Genomic DNA, 7226 nt, shown 5'->3' with positions numbered 1-7226 from the left:
AAAAAAAAAAGCTCTGGCCCGGATGGCTTCACTGGAGAATTCTACCAAACTTTCAGAGAAGAGTTAACATCACTACTACTAAAGGTATTTCAGAGCATGGAAAAGGATGGAATACTCCCAAACTCATTCTGTGAAGCCAGCATAACCCTGACACCAAAACCAGGTAAAGACACCACAAGAAAAGAAAATTACAGACCAATATCCCTCATGAACATTGATGCAAAAATCCTCAACAAAATTCTAGCCAATAGAATTCAGCAACGTATCAAAAAAATAAGTCACCATGATCAAGTGAGATTTATACCAGGTTTGCAGGGATGATTCAACATTACAAAAACGATCAATGTAATCCATCACATAAATAAAACAAAAGACAAGAACAATTCAATCTATGATATTCCACCCTTTGGCCCCCCTAAAATTCATGTCCTTGCCACAAGTAAAACCCATTCACCCCATCATATCATAGCAAAAGTCTTAAATCAAGTCCAAGTCCAAAATCCAAAAATTCCTCTTCATCTGTGAAATCTAGAATACAAGTTATCTGCTTCTAAAGTACAATGGTGGAACAGGCACGAGCTAGACATTTCCATTACAAATGGGAGAAAATGGAGGGAAAGAAGGGATAACAGGCACCAAGCAAGTCAGGAGAACACTTTATATTAGCTCTCAAGGCTTGAAAATAATCTTCTGTTCTCTGAGACCATTTAGGCAATGGCCCTGCCCTCCAGACTCTCGGTGTTGGCCGCACTCTCCTGATTCTGGATGGAGGCCCCTCAGCCCCAGTCTTCAGCTCTGCCTTCCAGGCCCACTGGAATGGTAACTCTGCTCTCTCAGACTTGGGTGGCACCATTCTCCTAGTCTATATGATTGGCGATTCCACCCTTTGAGACTGAGGCAGTTCTGCTTCCTGAGTTCCTTGTCTCTTCAGCTTCTGCTTCCTGGTTCCTTGGCCTCTCTGCCCCTTGGGCCTCACTGCCCACATCTGCCAGCTTGAGCAAGTGTTCCAAAGCTCTGTAGCTCCACCGATAAGTGCTCCGAGTCACCGCACTCCACAAGTAAGCCTCCTGCACAAAGGCACTCAACTCACTCTGTGGGTTGGCTCCATCGCCATCTCATGCTGGTCTCCTGGTTCTGCTGTTGCCATTTCTCTCCGTCTGTGCCATCTCCAGTGTAACTGCTCTCCTCACTTCCTTCTGAATCCTCTATCCATTCAGTTTCAAAACCAGGCACCCTGAATTCGGACCTCTAGCCTCCTAGACTGTGAGAGAATAAATTTCTCTTTGTTAAAGCCATCCACTTGTGGTATTTCTGTTATAACAGCACCATATAACTAAGACATTTCTCTATATTGATAATAACCAGTATTTATTGCCATTTACTGTGCTGGATATCATTTTAAATTTGACCCATATAATCTCATTTAATCCTCACAACAACCTTCTAGGTAGATACTGTTATCATCCTCCTGTTAGATAAATGAGGAAACTAAGGCACAGAGGGGCAAAGTAACTTCCTGAGGCCACACAGCTTTCAAGTGACAGAGCAAGAATTTGAACCCAAGTACTCAAGCCTGGAGTCTACTGCTTTACCGTGGACACCACACGGTCTCCTCTGTGTCTGGTAATGCACGTGGCGTTGGGGATCCGAAGGTGAACAAGTGTGGTCCTAAACCTCAGGGAGTTGTCAGTCAAGCTGGAAAGACTGCTGTTAATCTGTAATTGCACCTTCATTTTATGAGGACAATCGGCTGTGTCTCAAAGGAGGAGTGCAGGGTATTGTCAAAAACCTAAATGCTTAGAGAAACCCCCAAAATAAATGTAATAGAATATATTTATTGTGAGTAGATACAATTCGAATCGGGCAACTTCAATCATCAATCAGGAGAGGGGGCAGTGAAAACGGGTTACATAGGTCATTGCTATGTTAATTTCTCAGAAGACAACATCAAAGCAGGAGCAAGGTTTCAGGGTCCTTCAGTTACAGAAACAGAATCACCAAGAACACCCCATGCATCTTAAAACACAGCCTCTAGTCAGACCCTGGAGTTCTTGCTTCTGGAAGCTGTCTGCACATACCTAATTTTTCCAAAAGAAACCAATGCATAGGAGTACAGCAGACATGGACCTTGCCAGTAAGATTCTTGTAGGCCCCACTTCTAAATGCCAACATCCGAATGTCTTTGCTGAGTGGTTTTCTCTGGCGGCTGCACAGAGCAGGATAGAAGTGCAAGAGAATTAATGCCCTTTGGGAGCAGCTCTCCATCAGTGACTGACAGGCGTTGGATCAATACCCCAGCTCCCTTACCACTGGGTAGGATGACTCTGAGGTGAGTGTTCTCCACTGTCTCCCAGAGGTTTCCAGCAGGACTAAGCCCCAGTTGCCCATGGTGGTAACCTGCCCATTAACATACCCTTTGCTGGCTACATTCCCTTCCTGGTCTCACTTCCCCTCTCCCCTACTGGTGCTTACTGAGTCACCTCCCAGAAAAACTGTTGTTGTTAGGTGCCGTCAAGGCGGTTCTGACTCACAGTGACCCTACGTACCACAGAACAAAACACTGCCCAGTCCTGAGCCATGATCACAATAGTTGTTATGATTGAGCCCATTGTTGCAGCCACTGTGTCAATCCATCTCCTTGAAAGTCTTCCTCTTTTTCGGTGACCCACTGCTTTGCCAAGCATGATATCCTTCTCCAGGGACTGATCCCTCCTGACAACATGTCCAAAGTATGTAAGACGTAATCTTGCCATCCTTCCTTCCAAAGAGCATTCTGGCTGTACTTCCAAGACAGATTTGTTCATTCTTTTGACAGTCCATGGTATATTCAACGTTCTTCACCAACACCACAATTCAAAGGCATCAATTCTTCTTCGGTCTTCCTTATTCATTGTCCAGCTTTCACATGCATACGATGCGATTAAAAATATCATGGCTTGGGTCAGGTGCACCTTAGTCTTCAAGGTGACATCTTTGCTTTTCAACACTTTAAAGAGGTCTTTTCCAGAAAAACTACTTGTACTCAAATCTTCACCTCAGCTTTGGCTTCTGGGGAACTCAAACTAAGACAAAGCCACCCCAGCATTGAGAAGGCAGCTTGTGCAAAGAAGAGAGTTTCAGCAGACTGGGGGTAAAAAGTTCAGCAAGGGTGGAGCAGAGAGGAGAGGAGAGGTCTTGAGGGGGCCTGGCCAGACCTCAGAGAAACAGACCCAGGAGCAAAACCTTCTGATGTGTGAGGGGGAACCCACAACAGGAACCTCCTTTGTGGTTTCTAGCCACAAAGTAAGATTGTAGCTCATTTCCTCAAGGCCACAAAGGAAATGGTTACTAGTTGGGTGACGGTTTTGCTTTGTTTTATCAGGGCTGCTGATCATCTTCCTGCTCAGCTCGGGCTCATTCTGGCCCTTGTCTCCTCCCTCCTAAGTCTCTCACGTTTGTTCTTACTTCACAGGCAAGCCCAGGGTGATATGAACAGCCTCGTGGTGGAGAGCTGACCTTGGCCAGCCACTGCCTGCAGCTTCTCTGCTGATTCCTCACCCCAGCTCAGGAGCAAAAACTATTCTTGAACCCATTTTGCAGATAAGACTGAGGCCTATAGAGGCCAAGTGAAGTGCTTTAGAGTTCCACAGCCAGTGAGGGCAGAGCAGGGGTTGGGTGTCAGGTCACTACACTCCAGATCACAAGTGCTTCATCATTTCATTGAAGCTGTAATCAAGAGTCAGCCAATCTTTACTGAGCACCTCCTGTGTGCCAAGCACCGAAGAAACGCAGTGAACAAAGCACATAGGAATCCCTGCACTCCTGGAGCTGGCATTCCTGGGGAGAGGACTCAGTGTTATGGATTGAATTGTGTCCCCCCAAAATATGCATCAACTTGGCTAGGACATGATTTCCAGTATTGGTGTGGTTGTCCGCCATTTTGTGATCTGATGTAATTTCCCTACGTGCTGTAAATCTTAATCTCTGCCTGTGGTTAATGAGACAAGATTAAGTGATGTTAAAGAGGATTAGGGTGGGATACAACACCCTTACTCAGGTTACAGCCCTAATCCGATGTAAGGGAGTTTCCCAGGGGTATGGCCTGCATCACCTTTTATCTTACAAGAGATAAAAGAAAGAGAGGCAAGCAGAGACAGGGGGACCTCATACCACCAAGAAAGATGCACCAGGAGTGGAGTGCGTCCTTAGGAACCAGGGTCCCTGTGCTGAGAAGCTCCTAGACCAGGGGAAGATTGATGACAAGGACCTTCCCCCAGAGCTGACAGAGACAGAAAGCCTTCCCCTGGAGCTGGTGCCCTGAATTCGGACTTCTAGCCTCCTACACTGTGACAGAATAAACTTCTATTTGTTAAAGCCATCCACATGTGGTATTTCTGTTATAGCAACATTAGATAACTGAGATACCGAGATTGTTCAAAATAATAATAATGATAGTAATAATAAGGAGTCCTGGTGGTGCAGTGGTTAAGTGCTTGGTTGCTAATCGAAAGGTTGGTAGTTCGAATCCACCAGCCTCTCTGCGGGAGAAAGATGTGGCAGTCTGCTTCCATAAAGATTACAGCTTTAGAAACCCTATAGGGCAGTTATACTCTGTTAAGGAGCCCTAGTGGTACAGTGGTTAAGTGCTTAGTTGCTAACCAAAACATAGGCTATTCGAACCCACCAGCCACGCCACAGGAGAAAGATGTGGCAGTCTGCTTCCATAAAGATTACAGCTTTGGAAATGCTGTGGGGCAGTTCTACTCCGTCCTATAGGGTCGCTATGAGTTGGAATCGACTCACTGGCAATGGGTTTGGTATGGGTATGGTAGTTTGCTGTCATTAAGTTGGCCCCTGACTCAAGATGAACAAAATGCTACCTGGACCTGCTCCACCGCTATGATCATTTGCAGGTCAGACTATTGGTTTTCATTGACTGATTTTCAGAAGTAGATTTCCAGGCCTTTCTTCCTAGTCCTTCTTAGTCTGGAAGTCCCCTGAAACCTGTTCAGCATCATAGCAACACAGACAGGTGGTGGCTGTGCTCGAGTAGCATTGGCCAGGAATCGAACCCAGGTCTCCGGCATGGAAGGCAAGAACTCTATCACTGAACCACCACTGCTCCCCACGATAATAATGATAGTAAGTTATAATGGTTAATATAAGATAGAAAACAAGCTTGAGGAACGTGTGGGGTTAAAAGGCACTCTCTTTATAGGTTGCTATCAGTTTTTACAAGGTTTGGATGTTTTAACACTAAGCACAGGTTACTATGTGATGACAAATGGCTATGGGTTCTTTTTGCTTTATAACGATGGACACTGCTACATCTGCCCCCAGAGAAGGTGTCAGGTGATGCCTTTCCTGCAACTTCAGGTGTTAGCCAGAGCCTGCCCCCCTGAGGCTCCAGAAGCCAGGCCTGGGTGGAAGAGACAGCGATGCAGACCTCAGGCCAGATTTCTGGACGTAACTGCTATATGCTCAGAGTCCCCTTTGCCTCTTGGAGGCCTGAGCGTTTCCCAGCCCAAGGAATAAGGGGGTGGACCAGAGTCCATCAATAATGGACCAGGCTGCTTTGTGAGGTAGTGAGATCCCTGTCATCCTGTGTTCTCAGAAAGAAGCTGGGTCCAATATTGTCAGTGTCTGTTTACACATGGGTGTCCCTAAAAGATGTTCATTCAGGATGGCAGGGAATGCATCTGTCGTATTTGACACAGCGGTTGGCATATACTGGGTGCTCATTGTTGAACGAAGAAAAGGAATGAATAAATGAATGGACAGATGCCACCCACCAGAAAGGCATGCTGGAGCAACAGAGGAAGAAAGAGAGTCGGGAATAGGAGAAGTAAATGGAACGTGTGGCTTATTGCCTCCATGAACAACTTCGTCGTTTACTATGAGACCAGAAGAACAGGATGTTGCCTAGCTACGATTACTGAACATTTTTATTAAAGATTTTATAGCAGAATCCTGATCAAAAGGGGGGAAATGCAGAACAGAATTTTACATTCTCATGGAATCCATATTTTCTGGAGCCATGGAGGCTGGATGAACTCCTGAAACTCTTACCCTGAGGCAATCTTTAAAACTTAAACCAAAAATATTCCCTGAAGTCTTCTTAAAACCAAACAATAGTTTAGCTTAACTAGTAAAGAATGTCTGCCTTGAGCATTTTGCTCTTTTAAGATGTAGCTATATGGGATCAAACTGACAACAGCAGCTCAAAAGATGAGATAGGAAGCTTAGGGGGCAGTGAGTTTATGTTAATGAGGGAGGAATAACTCAGAAAAGGAGGGTGAGAATGCTTGTACAACTTGAAGAGTGTAATCAGTGACACTGAACTTTACATGTAGAAACTATTGAATTGGTGTATGTTCTGTTTTGTATATTCTCAACAGCAACAAAAATAAAATAAATTATAAAAAGAAAGAAAGAAAGGCATCCTGGTTTTGGAGTCTGGAGACTGGCCTTCAAATCTCATCTCTTCCTCTCCGGGCTGGGTGGCCCCCTGGGCCTCTGGTTCCCCATCCTGTGGAAGGGAATAACAATAGCACCTACCTCCAAGGATGGGAACGAAGGTTCCAGACCATTAATTTACCACCTGGCACAGAGTAAGAGCGCCAAGAAATTGATACGGGAATTCTCTCAAGTTTTTTAAGAGAGAATCACAGAAAACAGTCCAAAAGCAGCCTGCAAAGGAAATTCCTGTGCTGGGCGGGATCAGTTTTCATGACCCCAAGGTCCTGGCTAAGTTTCGGGTTAGCAATGCTCTTTGTTTCCCCAAATTATCTCTCACTTGTCCAGTCCAAGATGAGGTAGTGGTTTCCAGTATCCCCGCCAGGCCCAGCAAGGAGAGTCTGCTGAGACCGGAAGAAAACCCTCCCCAAGAATGCAGAGGCCCAGCTGGAGACAGTGCTTGTAACTCATCCCCGGCGCCTGTCCTCTGGACCCCTGGGCAATCTTTTGAAAACGATTATAAGCTCTCCTCTATTTTCTTTAAATTTTTTTTTTTTCTGAGCACCAAAGGAATACATGCTCATTATAGACAATTTGTTGAAAAATTTCAGAAAAGTCTACATAAGAAAAATAAAAAAATTAACCTGGAGGCTCACTGCTGCTAGCGTTTTTGTGGACTGCTGACCATCACTTTTCTCCACGAAACAGATATCTGTACTACTTTTTCAAAAGTTGGAACTGCTCTGAATGCCCAACTTTGAAACCTTCCGTGTCCACTTAGCAACGTATTG

General features: G+C 45.2%; 1 pseudogene; it reads left to right on the top strand.

Annotated features, from left to right (window-relative positions):
* Window positions 1-3494, top strand: part of LOC101341486 (60S ribosomal protein L10a-like) — a 6993-nt pseudogene extending 3499 nt beyond the window's left edge.
* The last annotated feature ends 3732 nt before the right edge of the window (window positions 3495-7226 follow it).

Source organism: Trichechus manatus, unplaced genomic scaffold, assembly GCF_000243295.1.
Source record: "Trichechus manatus latirostris isolate Lorelei unplaced genomic scaffold, TriManLat1.0 scaffold00057, whole genome shotgun sequence".
Taxonomy (NCBI): Eukaryota; Metazoa; Chordata; class Mammalia; order Sirenia; family Trichechidae; genus Trichechus; species Trichechus manatus.
The sequence above is the reverse complement of the archived record's forward strand: the minus strand, read 5'-3'. Positions and strand labels throughout refer to the sequence as shown.